Here is a 19,138-nt window from a genome sequence, read left to right on the forward strand (position 1 = left end):
GGAAGGAGAAGCAGTCGCGGAGCTATCGGCCAGGAGAGCAGAAACGGAGTTGCGGAGTGAAGCCCCGGAGTACCAGCACGCCATCGGGAGAATTCTGGACGAGAAGCCAGGAGGCCTACTTCACACAGCACCCTGTCACGTTCCTGGAGGAACGTGGCTACAACAGGTGCGTGCACGATTTCGGGGGTCTGGGAAGAGGGTGGATTTCCTTAACCCGGGTGGAGGCGGCGGGGGCAGTACGGGTTAGGATTCCTCCCTGCCTTTGTCCGGTATTGGCGCCCTTCTCCCCTTCCTACACACCCTAGGATTTATATCCAGTTCTCCCTCACACCCACCCCTCAAACATCTATTCAGAGCCTGATACTAAAGGCTGTTTTCTTTCGTTTTATTCATTTCCTTCCCGTTTCCCCAAATACCCGTCCGGAGCTTGGCAAGTAAGATTCGGCGACATCTGACTGGAGGCCAGTCTGATCCTACCGAAGCAGACATGGACCGATGGTTGTTAACCTGCACGAAGAGCTGTTTTCCTCAATAAAAAGCACTTAACGCATAATTACTGTCTCCTGTGGCCTCCTTATCCCGCGACATGTCTCCGCAATACGTTTTGGACCCTTCCCTGCAGTGGGCACTTGGCCCACCCACACAAGTGAGGTACCATTTTTATCGGGAGACCTGATGGAATGCTGGGTGGTAGGAAATTTGCATCAGCCAAGTGATCCCACAACTTTCCTACACAGAAACGTGAGAAAAATTTGATTTTTTTTTCAGATAAATTTGTGGTTTACAAGGGATTCTGGGTAGGAAAGCGTTTGAGGGTCCACGCAAGCAATACCTCCCTGAACTCTTCCGGGTGTCTAGTTTTCTTAATGTTTGGGTTTAGTAGGTTTCTCTAGATGGCAGCTGAGCCCGGGACCAGAAACGCAGGTGACTCCCTCGCAAAACCAGGTTATTTTTGCAATCGATAATTTTGAAGTCTCCACGGTACATTTTGGGCCATTTCCTGTTGTTGGCACTATGCCTACCCACACAAGTGACGTACCATTTTCATTAGGAGACCTGGGGAAATGCTGGGTGGTATGAAATCTGTGGCTGCCCAGCGTTTCCACAACTTTCCCACAGAGAAAAGTGAGGAAAATGTGGTTTTTTTAGCTAAATTTAAGATTTGCAGGTGATTCTGGGTCAGAAAATATTGGGAGATCTACACAAGCAACACCTCCCTGGACTCCCCTACATGTCTAGTTTTCAGAAATGTCTGGGTTTGGTAGGTTTCCCTAGATGGCCGCTGAGCCCGGGACCAAAAACGTAGGTGACCCGCTTCAAAAACCAGGTCGTTTTGTGATAGAGAGGTAGGCACCTGTGTTTTTGGTCCCGGGTTTGCAGACATCTAAGGGAACCTAAACAATTTAGAGATTTCTGAAAACTAGACACCCACGGAAGTCCAGGGAGGTGTGGCTTGCATTGATCCCCCCACATTTTCCTTCCCAGAATTTTCTGCAAACCTCAAATTTAGCTAAAAAGTCACATTTTCCTCTAATATCTGTGTGGGATCATTGCACGGCACAAATTTCCTACCACTCACAATTCCCCTCAGTCTCCCAATAAAAAAAATACCTTACTTGTGTGGATGGGTTAAGTTCCTATGACATGGAAGGGCCTAAAATGTGTAGAGATTGAGGGGGGCCCAAAGCAGGTCTAAAATGGCAGTTTGTTTATATCTTTTTAGGCTGACTTTATTTAGGCCACTCACACAAGTGAGGTATCATTCTTCTTGGGAGACCAAGGAGAATGCTGGATGGTAGGAAATCTGTGACCAAAGCTGTGATCCTACAGCTTATCCATACAAAATGTGAGGGAAATTTGACTTTATAAGTAAATTTGAGGTTTGCAGGGAATTCTGGGTAAGAAAACGCTGGGCAATCCACGCATGCCACACCACAAGCCAAGAGTTAGTACATGCACGCAAACATCCAAGCACACCTCCAGCCAAGCGCCATCCATGCACACTGCCAGCAAAGCACCATCCACACACACTGCCAGTCAAGCACCATCCACACACACCAACAGCCACGTGCCATCTACGCACCCCTCCAGCCAAGCGCCATCCACGCACACTGCCACCCAAGCGCCACCCACACATTCAGCCATCCAAGCAGGGCGGACTGGGAACAGCATCCAACAATGCTAGATTGCTGCTCGACCAGCTGTGCTAGAAAAAAGCACTGCTACCACTTTTGTTACTGGGGCCAATATTGCAGCACTGCTGAAAAGCTGGCCCCCAGTAACAAAACCTGCCACCACTGCCAGAATGCCATCCCCAATGGCCAGAAAACCGGCCCCTTCCCCTCTGGCCCACCAGGGAAATGCCTGTTGCCAACTACGGCCAGTCCGCCCCTGCAGCCAAGCACCATCCATGTACACAGACAGCCAATCCCTGGTGCCTAGTGGTCTTTCTTACCCCCTGGGGCAGATCACGGACTATTGCTCCCATCTGCCTCCCGGGAGGGGCAGACAGACTGTGACAATTTTTTGGGGGTAGGGGCATTGGCATGCCCATTCTGGGCAGCCCCCACTCCTACATATAAAAAAGCAAAGTCCCTGGAGCCTACTGGGCTTTTTCCCCCCTGGGGGCAGATAAGGGACTAGTGCCCCCATCTGCCTCCCGGGGCAGAAAGACTGTTAAATTTTTTGGGGGGTTGGGTCATTTACATGCCCATTTTGGGCAGCCTCCACCTCTACAGAAAAAAAACAATCCCTGATGCCTAGTAGACTTTTTGCCCCACCGAGGGGCAGATCAGGGGCTAGTGCCCCCCTCTGCCTCCTGGGGGGGACAGAAAGACTGTGGATTTGTTTTTTTTTAGGGGTGGGGGCATTGGCATGCCCATTTTAGGCAGCCCCCACCCATATATACATTTAAAAAATCCCGGTGCCTAGTGTGCTTTCCGACCCCCAGGGGGCATATCAGGAGCTATTGCCCCCATCTGCCCCAGGGGAGGCAGAGAGGCTGTGGAATTTTTGGAGGGGGAGTGGGGGCATTGGCATGCCCATTTTGGGCAGCCCTCACCCCTATGTATAAAAAAAATCCTTTATGCTTAGTGGGCTTTCTGCCTTCCTGAGGGGCATATCAGGGGCTATTTCCCCCATCTGCCTCCTGGGGGGGCAGAAAGACTGTGGAATTTTTGGCGGATGGGTGGTGACATTGCCATGCCCATTTTGGGCAGCCCCCAACCCTGTATACATAAATAAAATCCCTGGTGCCTAGAGTGCTTTCTGCCCTACGGGGGGGGGAGATTGTGGGCTATTGCCCCAATATGCCTCCTAGGGAGGGCAGAAAGACTGTGGAGTTTTGCAGGGGTGGGGACATTGGTGTGCCCATCTCAGGCAGCCCCCACCCCAAATATGCCATAAAAATGAATCTCTGGTGCCTAGTGTGCTTTCATCCCCCCCGGGGGGGGGCAGATTGGGGGCTACTGCCCATATCTGCCCCCAGGGGGGAGCAGAAAGACTCAATATGCCTAAAAAATTATTGGGGGGAGCAAAGGCCGTTGCCCAAGGTGCTGCTCCCCCCTCACCGGTGGCCAGTGGGTGAATCCCTGCTTGGGTCATTTCTGTTTAGGGTTTACTGAAATGATGTCAGCTCGACGTGCTCGCTGCTTTTCATTTCAGGGAAACCAACTAAACAGCCTCGGGGGCTGGGGAAGCTCTTCCCCAGCTCCTGAGGTTGTTTAGTGGGAAAAGGAAAAGGAAATACCTCTGGTGCCCGCACCAGAGGGATTACCTGTTCCATGGCATTGGACGCGCGTGTGCCGTCTGATGCACATGAGCACTTTTGCTTCAGACGGCTGAAGCAAAAAAGCTAAGGTAACAAACATTGTCATTTTCAACGCCAACAGGTCTAACTTTAACAAATGCGAGACCTATTGCATTGGAAATGCAATCGGTCTCGCATTTGTTGAAGCTGGAGTTATTGGCATTATTAATGCCAATGTTTTTTACCTTAGCTTTTTTATACCATTGGCAATAGTGCTATGTAAATATAATACCTCCACTGCAAATAAAAAAACTAAAGCAAAAAACATTGTCATTGTCAATGCCAACAGCTCTAACTTTAATAAATGCGAGACCTATTGCATTGCACATGCTTGTTTTAAATTCCATTGTAGGTTTTACCTGCACAGCACTTGGGCTGTGCTTGAGAAATCTAATGTTTTTTTTACCTAGCCATGTTGCAGGGTGCAGTACCATGTGTGGCCAAAAGAGGTCCCATGGAATCTCTTTTGGCCACATATAGTACTGCACTCTGAAAAGTTGGAGTTATTGGCATTATAAATGGCAATGTTCTTACTCCAGCTCTATTCTTTAACCTCCAGGTCATGAGTGAGCGACTTGCTCTGTAAACATTCCCGTACTCCTTAGACCAATGGAAATCGGGTGAGCGATTAACTCGACACTTGTTAAAAGGATCGGTTTGTGTGGACATTTTTCACCAAACAATTTTCACCAAAATAAGTGGAATATTGTCAAACTCGAGAGTAGGTACAACAATGAGGGCACTTTAGGTATGAATGGTAAATGAAGCATTTCCTAGTCAAAAAAAATCACTGAGCCCCTCTGGCATTCACACACTGCCTTGGTAACTTTTCAATATTAAGTACAAACATTTACACATTGATTGACACATACTGTGGAGGTACTACTTGTGCATTTCAAGAGCTCATCACCTGATTTACACAAGGGTGTATGTGAGAATTTTTATTTTTCGAAATGCGCTAAAACCGAACAATGTTTTACCAATTCTAAAAAACAAGCCATGGTTTTGTCTTATGGTTTGTTCTGTCCCCCCTTCCCTTTCTTTCAGGTCGGTCCAAGAAACAAGGTAGAATTGAGCCTTGTGAATAACAGCAGGACTGGTTACTTGAACTGTCTGCACTCCTTGAACACACACTTCTGCATTATGATAGTTTTCACCCCTAGAACCAAAAGGACAATATACCGTTTGGCGAGTTTTTACGCCTTAGGCGAAATTGTACTAATATCAGTGATTTTGATAAAAAATCTATCATTATGAAGAAAAAATTTCAAGCGAGAGGTTACCCCAACAAAATTGTACGGGATGCCTATAAAAGGGCACGCTACTATGTCAGGCAACATTTATTAACAAACACAAAGACGAAAACAAATCCATCATTAGTTTTTGTAACACGGCATTCTATGCTGAATGCCAGGATTCGCCAAGCGGTATGCTCCAGTTGGCATATACTAAATGTGGACAAATCCAAGGAAAAGGACAATATATCTAAGCCATTATTTGCGTACAGGCGCAATAAAAGTTTGAAAGATCACATAGTACATTCAAGGATGAAAAATGAGATCACCTTCCTTCAAACCAATCTGGAAGGTTCCAAAAAAGTGGTGGGTAACTTCAGATGCACTTCGTGCAAATCCTGCTCAATGGCCATTGAGGCATTGACATTTACATTTAATGGGGTCGATATTTCTCCCAACACACTTAACAACTGTAAATCGACAAATGTCATATATCTGATAATATGTCCATGCCACATGGGTTATGTAGGAGAAACAGGGCGAGCCTTTAATGTCAGGCTTACAGAGCACAGATCTGCGATCAGAACGCAGAAAACATCGGCGCCCATGGTTCAGCATTTCGTGAACCTAGGGCATACGCCAGAAGACATCCAGTGGTATATTTTAGAAAAGATTTTGCCTCGAGCAAGCTTGCCGATGGACAAAATCAGAAAAATGAGAGAAGTCTACTGGATGTTTAGCCTCAATACAGCAACATCTGGGTTGAACCAAGAGATCCCCTGGGATCAAGCCATCAAAAATAACTGATAGACCGTATTTGTATCTGAAGATGCGACAGATAATTCTAACCTGTATCTAGTACTGCCAGGTAAAAGGGTTATGAAACCAATTGTTTCAGTCTCAAGCTGACCTTTGACTTTCATTTAAGTAAAATGATCGACAAGCTATTGGTTATTTTCATGACATAAGCAGGCAGGCTGAGTGTAGATATCGGGTACTGGGAAGCAATTAGATTAGTAAAGGAATGAGATAAAATTACCACTCCAAAATGGCGCGAGTTCATTAAGCGTCCTCCTGCAAGATACAAGTCCTATATCTATGATAGTGATCAAGTGCGTCTGACAAACGTATGTCCTTCCGACATACGTAAATAGTCTCACATGGCAAAGGAATCGGGTAGCCGCCGAAATACACGGACACGCGAAATACACGGGAGAGGAGGTACGTTTTAGTTAGGTCCTTACCGTACTAATCTCTGAGGAATATACATAGTGATGTAGAAGATGGAAAGACTTAAAAGTATATAAAATTACATCTTTGTCTTAGGGAGAAATTGAAGGTTAATGTTAGGTTGGAAAAGGAGTCGTTACATCAGACTATGATAGGTTTTCTGAATTAGAGTGATATCAGCCTCTATAAAGAATGTATTTGGATAGTTCAAAGCAAGGGCAGGTTTTCATTTGAATGCTCGCATAACTGATCTGTAGCGAGCGCTCACTATCAGTTTTTTAGATAGTGTTGATGTTTGAATTACGGGGTAGATAAACGGTTAGATAGATGTAATGCATACTTGATCAGCTTGAATGAATTAAAAAGAACAATCTAGCAGATTAGCATGTTATTTAGAGTCGAACTTCATAAGTATTAAATGAAGAAGAAAATATGACACGGGATTCATGAATTGATGTATCTATATTCATGTCATTAACTAGACGGACGAATAAGGCCATTAAACACGGAAGAAATCCTACTGCCAGATAAGATGATAAAAACGAAAAAGTCAAATCAAGAAAAGAACGATAATATAAGACTGATTAAGGTATGTACATTTAAATATACTGGCTAGCTACGGTAACGATGGGACATAACTGAAGAAAGAGTAAGTTTCAAAGGCATGATATAGAGTAGGTAACTGAAACAATTGTAATAATTTAATTAACACAAGTGGTGAGACATTATAATAATGGAAGAAATACAAAGTGAGCTTGATAATCTTCGGCATTAATCTATAAAATACTACATGACTTTCAGTGGATTTTCTCTGTATCAAATAATTTAAGGCTAGAGTTTACACTATATCCATGTATATATCTGAACCCCCAGATCCGATTCCTCCGTTGAAGAAAGGATAGAAGTTGTAATCTTCTGCCATTTTATATTGGATGCCATATGGATATCCAGAATATTACTTTTTTTAAAGTGAGTACTGGTAACTACGTATGGTTGAATGGCTATTATTTACAACTCAAACGCATGAAATTAGCAATAGATGTGGATCATATATCGATTAGTTGCTTAATTATGATATATGTATGCATCCCTTTTTTTGTCTTGCAATTAGTAACACCGTAGAATATCAACTTCAAGAAGAATACATTTTGGGTTGCACTGAGTAATTGAAGTAAAGAATTTGAACTGCAACACGAATGAGGGTTGGTATTAAATTGTTTGTGAACAGATTAATGGATATAACTGGTATCCTGTGAGAGTTTTGAAGATGTATATATACCCTCATTAGGTAGAGATAATTAATATCCAGATATATACTGGTTAGCAGTAGATCACTAAATTGTCTTACCAATAAAAGAGGCATGTAATCATCCTTGTGATTATAGCCTATATACATCAACCTAAGGGCTCTTAGGTGAACAGATTAACTACAGAAAATATGTCCTTTAAGCATTTTGAAGTCATTCGTGCTTGTTTTCCAACTTAAGGGTGTTTCCCTCAGTCGAATTTTGAGACCTTGGATCAGATCTGATCACTCTTAATATTTGAATATCTTTTATATTTAGAAAAAACTCTGCTTAAATTGAATAATGATTGCTTTATTGACTCCCAATTTTAAGATTGATTTTTAATTGGTATATGTTTTTTGTTGTTATCATTTTTTATATGTAGTGTAAATATCAGAGCGGGTTCCTGACGAAGGCCTAGCCGAAACGCGTTGTGTCAACCTACCGCCTATGTGTCCATCTATCGTCTATAGAGTAACAATCTGAATAAGAAACTCTTACACTGCTTTTTGAATATTGTTATTGTTTATGAGATAATTGAAGAGCACAACAAGTGAGAAACAATTGTGGTATAACAAGTATGCACTGCAGATTTATTATGATTGGCTAATCATGGTCATATGTATTACATAGGAAATAATCTGTATATACACAAGCATTTATGATGAGATATTGTTGTCCACAAATGTACATGTTTACATAGAAGAATTAATTCATTGAAAAATCAGAAAACTAAATTAAATAAATATTTATATTTTGTATTAATTAAAGAGATATAATATCAATATATTAGTGTGTTTGTTTCATTATATGTAGTCACATGTTTGTCAGGCATGCATGTTAAGTATTAGTCTACTTTGAGGTAATCTCATCAAACTGGGAGTCAATTTGCAACCTTTTTGGTAATTACACCGTGCCCGGTGTTCATTTTTTCCTTATCTGCACTCCTTGAAGAACCAGTCACGCAGTATTGGAAGATACAAAGAAAATTCGTTCTCAATCCTGATGAATTGCCAATAGACCCCTTAGGGGCCGTATGAGGCAAGAAACATGTTGATCACACATTTCACAACACAAATGCTCAATAGGACCATTCCATCCCGCACAAGCTAAACTGATTTTGTTTTTAGGTTATTGAGCCTTTAGTAAAACCCAGCATCACTAAACCTATTTTAACCACTGCTTTCACTTCACTACTTATCACAGCCCAGATACCCTAATTCACCAAACGCTTTATTGTATAAGAACTCCGCCAAAGAGCCCCTTCGTGTGTGCCTGTCGGCCATTGCAGCGCCAGCCTGACGAGGAGCCCACCCAGATAATGAAGCATGACACCTCTTGGGGTGTGTGAGGGCACTTACTCCAATTGGAGGCTATTCCACTGACCTGACTACCTCCCTCTGTCCCAGGAACTGGACCCCCTTGTATTCAATTATTATTTTTTTCCTAGCCATGTTGCTGGGTGCAGTACCATATGTGGTCAAAAGAGGTCCCATGAGACCTCTTTTGGCCACATATGGTACTGCAACCTGCAGATGATATGGTAAATTCACCCTACGCATAATGCATTGCATGCAAGACAGTACCACGAGTACATTCAAATAGTTGTGTCCATATATACAATTGGTAACTTTGAAATATGACAAAAGAATGAATATATTAATTCCAGATTAGGTTGTACTCTGTGTGGAGCTGATGAAAGGAAATTTATAGAAGATCTCATATAAATGTGAGATGTTCTAGTGAGTAAAGTAACCACTACCAACCTTGCTTAGGACCAAGCGTGTTTCCTGCCTGAAGCCCTTTAAGAAAATAGTGCTCTGAGGCTGTAACTAAAACCTAGGGAGTAATGACACAAGAAACAGGGGGTGTCCTCATGGGAGGTTACAAGAAGAGACAAGGGGATACTAAGGAGGGACTACTACATCCGCACACACTAAAAAAGACAGTCCGTTCATTCAATGATGATTCACACTGATCTGTATTTCTTCAATCTTTATTTTCTTGTTACACTCCACAGTAGCCAACGCGTTTCGTCCTTTTGAAGGACTTCTTCAGGGCTGTAATATAGCGTATGTGGATCTATCTCTTTGTTTTATAGACGGAGTTTTCTTATACTCCCTATTTGACTTTCCCCAATTGGTATCTCATGGTCCACAGAGGGACCTTAGTCCTTAGTCCCATAAATCACGATTTGTCCTCAGCCCTTAGGATTTCAAACAGGCGTACACAAAACCGACAATTCCTCAAACGATGTATGGTCAATGTAGACCTCTTCCGCAACCTCAAATCACACGGAATGAGCGCAGGAGCCTGAAAGGAGAAGCGTACTACACCTATTGACCAATGAAAAGCCACCATTTACAAAGGACAGGGACAGGAGCCAATTAAAAAGATGGGTGGAAAGTGGGTGGAGCTTTATGCCCATATTCTGAATACAGCATGTCTCAAATAGACAGCACAAGCGCTGCCCAGGTGAGACCTAAACACTGCTAGAGTGCTATACAGAGACAGAAAGTATAGGGCAGTGGAGGAAAGAGCCATGAGGTGGATCCAAGAATAGGCACCCTTCATATTCAGTAACCCGGTAGTTGAAAGCGCCGGTGTCGATCTTCTAGGAAAACTTTTGAGCCCAACACTAATTTTTCACAAGTTAAGGAGTAGGCCTAGCTGAAGCCTAGGCTTCAATGCGCTTCTTCTTCTAGCCATTTCTTTGTTTTCTTCCTTTGCTTCCATTTTCGTGCTCTCTTATCTGTATTTACCCCTTCTTACTCCTTCTCGCCTTCGTGCAATAGTTTCCTTTTCACCATTTTCTTTAATCTGTTTCTGCCTAATAACTACTCAATAATAGTATTCAGTATTGATTGAAGTAAACTATGTGCAGCAAAATGTTCTAGCACAGAGCTGCAACCTGCATTCAAACTCAGCAGAGCTCTGGTGAATACAACAGTGCACTCGTGGGAGCGCCTGCGTGTGCAGAGAGAGACATCCTAAGAAGCTGCATTGAGTGACATCCATACAGAGGCAGGGAGCGCCTGCATGTGAAGAGAGTGACATCTGAAGGAGCAGAAGTGAGTGACATCCGCACAGAGGCAGGAAGCGCCTGCATGTGAAGAGAGTGACATCTGAAGGAGCAGAAGTGAGTGACATCCACACAGAGGCAGGAAGCGCCTGCATGTGAAGAGAGTGACATCTGAAGGAGCAGAAGTGAGTGACATCTGCACAGAGGCAGGAAGCGCCTGCATGTGAAGAGAGAGACACCTGAAGGAGCGGCAGTGAGTGACATCCACACAGAGGTAGGAAGCGCCTGCGTGTGGAGAGAGTGACATCTGAAGGAGCAGAAGTGAGTGACATCCGCACAGAGGCAGGAAGCGCCTGCATGTGAAGAGAGTGACATCCGAAGGAGCAGAAGTGAGTGACATCCGCACAGAGGCAGGAAGTGCCTGCATGTGAAGAGAGTGGCATCTGAAGGAGCAGAAGTGAGTGACATCTGCACAGAGGCAGGAAGCGCCTGCATGTGAAGAGAGAGACACCTGAAGGAGCTGCAGTGAGTGACATCCACACAGAGGTAGGAAGCGCCTGCGTGTGGAGAGAGTGACATCTGAAGGAGCAGCAGTGAGTGACTTCAGCATAGAGGCAGAGAGAGAATACATGTAACGACAATGACATCTGAAGGAGCGGCAGTGAGTGACATCCGCAATCTGAAGGAGCGGCAGTGAGTTACATCCACACAGAGACAGGGAGCGCCTGCGTGTGGAGAGTGACAGCTGAACAGGCAGAAGTGAGTGATGTCCTCATGCACAGAGAGAGGCTGCGTGGGGTGAGATTGACATTATAAGGAGGGTAAGTGAGTGACATCAGCATAGAGGCAGAGAGAGGCTGCATGTGGAGAGTGACATCTGAAGGAGTGGAAGTGAGTCGCATCGTATGGAGGTGCAGAGAGACTGCATTTAGAGGGATTGGCATCTGAAGGGAAGTGAGTGACAGCCTCATGGAGGCAGGGAGTGAATGCATGTGGAGAGAGTTACAGCTGAAGGAGTGGAAATGAGTGACGTCCATATGCATGGAGGGAGGGAGCGACTGCGTCAAGAGAGAGTGACACTTAAAGGAGCGGAAGTGAGTGACATCGTATAGAGGCAGAGTGTGACTGCCTGTGGAGAGAGTGACAGCTGAAGCAGCGGAAGAAAGTGACATCCACATGGAGGCAGAGAGCACCTGCGTGTGGAGAGAGTGACATCTGAAAGCTAAAGGAGCGGGAGTGACATCCACATGGATGCAGAGAGCAGCTGCACATGGAGAGAGTGACAATTGAAGGAGCAGAAGTGAGAGACATCCGCACAGAGGCAGGGAGCGCCTGCGTGTGAAGAGAGTGACATCTAAAGGAGCAGAAGTGAGTGACATCCACACAGAAGCAGGGAGCGCCTGCGTGTGAAGGGAGTGACATCTGAAGGAGCAGCAGTGAGTAATGTCCGAATGGAGACAGGCAGCGCCTGAGTGTGGAGAGTGACATGTGCAGGAGTGGAAGTGAGTGACATCCACATGCATGGAGGCTGAGAGAGGCTGTGTGTGAAGAGTGACAGCTGAACAGGCAGAAGTGAGTGACGTCCTCATGCACAGAGAGAGGCTGCGTGGGGTGAGATTGACATTTTAAGGAGGGTAAGTGAGGGACATCAGCATAGAGGCCGAGAGAGATTACTTGTAACAACAGTGACACTTGAATGAGCAGAAGTGAGAGGCACTCACTCGGAGGCAGAGAGAAACTGCGTGTGGAGAGAGTGACATCTGAAGGAGCGGAAGTGAGTGACATCTGCACAGAGGCAGGAAGCGCCTGCATGTGAAGAGAGAGACACCTGAAGGAGCGGCAGTGAGTGACATCCACACAGAGGTAGGAAGCACTCACTCGGAGGCAGAGAGAAACTGCGTGTGGAGAGAGTGACATCTGAAGGAGCGGAAGTGAGTGACATCTGCACAGAGGCAGGAAGCGCCTGCATGTGAAGAGAGAGACACCTGAAGGAGCGGCAGTGAGTGACATCCACACAGAGGTAGGAAGCACTCACTCGGAGGCAGAGAGAAACTGCGTGTGGAGAGAGTGACATCTGAAGGAGCGGAAGTGAGAGGCACTCACTCGGAGGCAGAGAGAAACTGCGTGTGGAGAGAGTGACATCTGAAGGAGCGGAAGTGAGTGATGTCCACACGAATGGATGCAGAAAAGGGGTACGCGTGGAGAGTGACAGCTGAATACACGGAAGTGAGTGACATCTGCATGGACGGAGGTAGAGAGAGAGACTGCGTTTAGAGAGAGTGACAGTTAAATGAGCGGAAGTGATGTCCGCATGCATTGGAGGCAGAGAGTGAGTGTGGAGAGAGTGACATCTGAAGGAGTGGAAGTGAGTGATGTCCACATGGAGACAGAGAGAGACTGTGTGTAGAGAGACCTATATCTGAAGGAGAGGAAGTGGGTGACAACCGTGCAGAGACAGGGAGCCACTGCAGGTAGAGAGATTGACATCTGAAGGAGCAGAAGTGAGTGACACCCGCAATCAGAAGGAGGTCCACTGGCAGTAACGTTTGAATGATTTCCTTTATTTAACTGTACAAAAATTAACCACACAGGCTGGGTATTCTCATTCCATTCCATTAGTGCACACTTTAAGGCAAAGAACGTTAAAGCATTCACTGTCTTACAATTTGTTGGGGATTGTAATCAGAAAAGCCAGTACTCTACCCTTTTCACATCATTGAATCACTGCTTACAACTAGGATTTGCATCAGTTACTGTTCTGGAATCTAGGTCACACCCTGTGAGAAGGTGGCCTGGTATATGCTGTCCACTAGCTCTAGTGGGCACCCTGTATTAGTCCAAACAACCCCTTATTGGTTATAGGTTAAAGACAACCTTTATTGAAAGCTATCCTAGTGGTAGCTATGGAGAGCAGCCTTCAGGCTACGTCTTGAAGGAATGTAAAGCAGCTTGTTTTACCAGTCTGTAATCTCTTGAATGACCAAATGAAAGGACAACCACACCAGGTATATATTTAAAATATATGTATTTAAGATAAAACACACCCCTCTAGTCTCATTATGAGACTGGAGTTCGAAGTACTTAATTTACAAGTTAGCAATCAACAGTAATAGCACAAATACACGTTTGGGCCCTAGGGGCGTACCAAACCATATACCAATAAAGTGGTATAAGAACCACGACTGAACTAGACACAAGGCCTAGAGCCTGTAGAATCACTGGGACCCCAAGGGACCACCCAAGGTAGTGACGCAGGGGACCCACGGGGGCAGTGTGCAGTGTGTAAACACAACCGCGTGTTCCCGTTAGCGTCTATGGGCAATGTCGCGGTTGGACATTCAAAGATTAGGAGCACTTAGAATCGAGTCAGGACCAAACCCTTTTGGACTTAAGAAGTTCTTGGGCTAGCACCCACGGGAGCACCGGAGTACTCGTGTTACCTCACCTAGGGAAGTCGGGTGCATAGGTGTCTTTTTGTGTCGGATCGCGTCGTCGATTACAATGGAAGCTGGCAAAGAAGTGCTTCTGCCGTGAAGAGGAGAAGTGTCCGAAGAGATCCAAGCCTGGATCTAGGATGGAAGGAACCTGAAAGCAGAGGGGACAGAGTCTGGGTCACTTGCCAGTGACCGAGGGCAGGATGGACCAATGCCCACAGATGTCGGGTGCTTCAGGTGAGTTGACGGGTGCCTTGACTCTTCAGCCACGAGGTGCAGGAGGTGTCGACGAAGTCCATGAGCTGGATTCGAGCTGTCCCACAAAGTCTGTCGAGTGCTGCGGTGTTGGCGACCAGAATGGACCCAACAAGCCATGGCAACGGCAAGTCTCGTGGAAAGAGGAGAAGGGCGTCGGTGCAGACCAGCAAGGTCTGAGGGACTCACCCAGCAAAGGTAAGTCAGGGTACATCTGAAGCAATCAGGGAAGCCCAAGCAGAAGAGGAGTTGCCTTTGTGGGGACCCACTAGCCAATGGGCTAGCGATCGCAAAGGAGCCTCAAGCGGTCACACTGGAACCTGGCCCACGGGTCACTCGTGGAGTGGACACCAGAGATCTTCAGTGCAGTCAGTGCTCAAGGCTGGGGCTACTCGGAGCCCAAAGCAGAACTTCAAGGATAAACAGGAAGTTGATGTACCAGCAATAGTACATGATGCCCAGGGGTCAAGGTTCCTCATCACCCACGATAGCCACGGGCCTCAGCTTTGCTGTGGACTCAGGGTAGCCTCGGGGAAGTCAGGAAATTTACCTCTGGTGATGCAGAGACTTCGACATCCGGCGGGAGCTTCAGAATTGCAGGCCGGACAGTTGCTTCTTTGGTGCCTGCCAAGCAGGGGAGTCACTCATTGACCCCAAGGGAGATTTCTTCCATCTTCTAGTCGAAATAGAAAGTCGAAGGTCCAGGATATATATTGCAGAGTTTTGTCCAGGGTAATCTAACGTCGCGAAGACTGGTTTCCCATTCTTATACTAAGTATGGGGGTTGGACATACTCTAGGGATCCACCTGTGGGAGGGTTTGGAAAGAGGGGTGGTTACACCCATTTCCTTTGTCCAGTTTTGCATCAGAGCAGGGGCAGGTAGCCCCTGCAACTGGTTTGGACTGGACTATGCACAGGGACACCAAGTGTGCCCCCAGTGCAGGACTTCAAAGCACCAGAGAGTGCTCCCGTCCAGCCCCAATACACATCTGCCTGTCTGGGGAGGTGGTTACACCTCCCTGGGACAGAAAACCTATTGTCCAGGCCTCCTTACCGGAGTTTCAGTCAGCAGCTGGAGGCCAGAGCCGTGTCTGTGGCAGAGGCATGCATTTTGTGATGCCAGGGCTGTAGAAAGTCCTACCGGGTTAGACCAGTGTGAACATGTCTCTCCCTCTAGAAGGGTGGAATGCTACCCCTGCTGCCAGAACTGGCGAGGGGGTACTATTCCAAAGTGTTTGACACCAAACACGACATGTTTCCGTGCAGCCATCCCAAAGTTAGCATTTACCGCGAGGTTATAATGCACTTAAGATATACTCTTAAGTGCATTATAACCTCGCCAGGCTGCACCACAAACAGCATCAGAGGAGGTACTCCGAACGCTGCAGAGGGGCACCCTCTGACATAAAAACCAAGCACTCTGCCTTCAGGATTGTTAAGACCTGCCATAGGATTGACTTATAGGTTTTATATGTGTGAGCAATGGTAGTGATATAGGTAGCCTATACCACAGTAAGGGGTGCAAGCACACCCTTACCCAGGCTGCAGTAGCAGACCTGTGGTGCCATTTTGGAGTGCTTCCCAGGGGTGGCATACATACATGCTTCAGCCCCTGGTAGGCCTCTGAGGTACCTATGCCCTAGGTACATAGTATACCATATACTATGGGCTTATAAGGCACTCCAGAATCCAATTAGATATGTACCTAATGTACATGGAAACCATTTTAGAGAGGAAGCAGCTAGGCTGTGGTCCTAATTAGCAGGACCACAGCCAGACTAAGGTCGAAAAACAGTGAAACACCAGCAAAAAGTGGGGGTACCCATGTGAAGCAGATCCTACTCTCCTACACCACCTGTCACCATCTTCCTTAGATGTCTTAAAAAAAAAAGTTAAAAAGTATGGGGCATATTCTCAAGGACGTATCGCCGAGTTATCGGCTCTTAATCACAGCTAAATTGGCGATAAATTTGTGGCCCCATTCACAAGCCAGTGCTAACAGCCCGTATCACCAGTTTACCTGCGATAGCAGCCGCAAAAACATCGCCACAGATGACACCGACAAATAACGCTAATGATATGCAGAGTAGGCATTCTCGTGCAAAAAGCAGCAAACACACCACTTCGCAACATTCTCAACGACCAGCCAGATCGGTGATAAGATCCCAAAACATGCGAGAAGGCGCGTTAGCTGCAGAAATTTAACACCTGCTCCTACCAGGTGCAAAGTCAGACGACAACCATCACCAGACAAGGGAGCACAGCCCAGAGCCACACCTGAAGATCAATAGATGTCAGGGAGCCACTGATCATGCAGCTCGGAGCCCCAACAGGGCCACAACACCCACCACCACCACACCCAGTACAGCTCCCCCTCCCCCCCAAGGTCCAGAGTGGGTGTGTAAATGATGACTCCGGGGCTCTGGGCGGTGTTTATTACAGGAAATGTGCAAATTTATGTGTCTCTGTCACGGTGTGGGTTTCCTTTGTGGGGTGTAGGTGGTCACTGATGGGACTTGAACACCCACGTTTGTGATCTAGTTCCGCTTCCATGAGCTCTGACCCCACCCGCACCTGTTCGGCCACCTCATTTTGGCATTCTGACACCTGACATTGGAATGCAATGTGTGCCTAGGTGAAGTGTTGGGAGCCAGCCGTGGTGGCGGGTGCTTCATGGTGTGTGCAGGAGCTGTGGTCTGCTTTATGTAGCTTGGCTGCCCTGCTCATGGGGGTGGGTTGTCCATGGGCTGTTGTAGGGCGTCGGTGTCGAAGGTGTGGTGGTCCTCTCCAGCATCACTGATGAGTAGTCTGGTCTGCTCTGCTGGAGGTGTTGTTTGTCCCTCTGCAATGTGAAGGGGAGATGCAAGTTGACATTGTGTTGACATGTATGTTGGCGCATTGTTCTAGTTTAAATGCAGACTGTATGACAGTGTACATTGTGACTGTTTGGGAGGTGCTGAATGTTTGATGCGGAACAGTCGACATTTGGACTACATGACGGATGTGAGGTTGTTCACGTATATCTCCATCTCGCAGTTTCCTGCTATGTTAGATGTGATTGGCCTGTTTCTGCGCATGAGCGGACCCAGTTGTGTCATCTGTTCTGCAGTGTTGATGTTGCACTTTGTACCACATGGTCGTCGGATGTGCTGTTATTGCTATGTGTGTAATGCAGTGTGCCACGGGGATCAGGGACATGATCCAGGGTCATTGTGGGTGTGCAGTGTGCTACAAAATTGTTGTGCATGTGTGACATTGTGCCCATCTCCCCCCGTCCCCCCAGTCCCTGGCCGTTACTCACCCTGTTAATGTTTTGTCAGGTCCTATCGAGCTGTGTTCGGACTCCCAACTCCTTTCGCCGTCTCCACACTGATAACTGTGGCCACCATTTCCTCCAGCCCCTTCTGCGGCGCAGGACTCCCACCTCCTGTCGCCATTGCTGCCTTGCAGTTGGCAGCGGGTTTGTGCTTGGTTTGGCTTTTCACATCATGCCAGCGTCTCTTGTCCTCCTCCATAGACCCCCTAAACACTCCGATTGCATTCACGTTTGTCATATTGACGTTCAGTGGATGGTAGTGTTCTGTCACCTCCGTGGTGCTGATCTGGATTTCTTGCGGACTGCACCCAGTCTGCCTCTTCCTCTTCTCCGTGGCCTTCCCCGACCACAAGGTTCGCATTGGCCTCTGCACTCGGTCCGGGTACATCCATGGTGCTATGCAGTGTCTTTTTTTCTCCCTTTTTTTTGTTGCTTTCATAGTGCATTTTCCCGCATGACACGTGGAAATTGCAGGCCTGTCGCTGGTTTTTGCTGATTTTTGTATCACGATTGGCCTCATCGCAGCTTTTTTTGCGTTCGTGTTTTGCATTTTTGCGGCATCACGTTGATTTTATCGCGGACATTTGACGCATTATCGTGAGCCTGTCGCATGGTACCACTGGCTTGAGAATACCACGTTAACACGGCCTTATTTTCCCGCAATTGACTGCGATGTGCAGAGTTGCATTATGCTACTTTTGCGGTAGTTATCAAACGTTCCCCCTATGTTTTTAAATAGGAGAAAACAGCAAACCTTCTACTATAGTGGAAAGAGGCTATTTGCAATTTTTTCGCATCTAGGGAAGGTGAACTGGTTGACGGAGGTCTATAGTCCCCCACAGGCCTCCTTTCCTGGGTTCACAACCATTCATAGGCAGCGTAAAATGTCTTCTCTTCACGCACTAGAAGGTAATAGGACCTGTGATATGCAGATCCCCGTGCACGTGATTAGTACATCAGTCACACTGTAATGCGAGGGCAGTTTGCAAACGGTGGTGGGGGGTTGGGGGGGTCAGTTTGCGCATGCTCGGTGGCGGGCTGCCTGCTCTTCCTACATCATCGGCCTTCAGTGGTGGCCAAGTTCGCGCCCTGCTATTCAGCCACTTGTTTTAGTTTTGAGGGATCAAGCAGGGCTTTAAGTGGGCCGGGTCTCGGCAGTTTTTGTAAGGGGGCCTCGAAACAGGTCTCTATCGGGCTCAGTTTGGTGCCCTGTTGCAGGCATTCCGTTTTTCCTCAGACTGCAGTGACCGCAGGCACATCGATGTGCGCGTTCTCACACTGCTCACTTCTCACTAGTGTAGAGTAGTTACGGCATGACGTCATGCGAGGTGAGCTTTGTAGGGGAAGGGAAGTCCTTTAAAGAGTCATTTTCTCTCTGGTTGTCCCTTCTCTTTTTGAAATTCAGGAGCAGCAACATTGTCGTGGTGTCACTAGGGCTGTAAGTGGAAGCCTTTTCAATATTTTATGCAAGCCATAGTTGCTGCTAATTTTTCTTATGCAACTAACCACCATTGACAAAGGCAATAGTCCTGACTTGTTGTTGGTATGATG

General features: G+C 46.6%; 1 long non-coding RNA gene across 1 annotated transcript; it reads left to right on the top strand.

Moving 5' to 3' along the window:
• The first annotated feature begins 6,211 nt into the window (after positions 1-6,211).
• LOC146813409 (uncharacterized) lies at positions 6,212-8,214 on the top strand. The gene is made up of 4 exons (XR_014966031.1): positions 6,212-6,264; positions 6,756-6,862; positions 7,385-7,475; positions 7,945-8,214. It is a non-coding gene; the product is annotated as an uncharacterized LOC146813409 (long non-coding RNA).
• The last annotated feature ends 10,924 nt before the right edge of the window (positions 8,215-19,138 follow it).

Source organism: Triturus cristatus, chromosome 7, assembly GCF_964204655.1.
Source record: "Triturus cristatus chromosome 7, aTriCri1.1, whole genome shotgun sequence".
In the NCBI taxonomy this organism is placed as follows: Eukaryota; Metazoa; Chordata; class Amphibia; order Caudata; family Salamandridae; genus Triturus; species Triturus cristatus.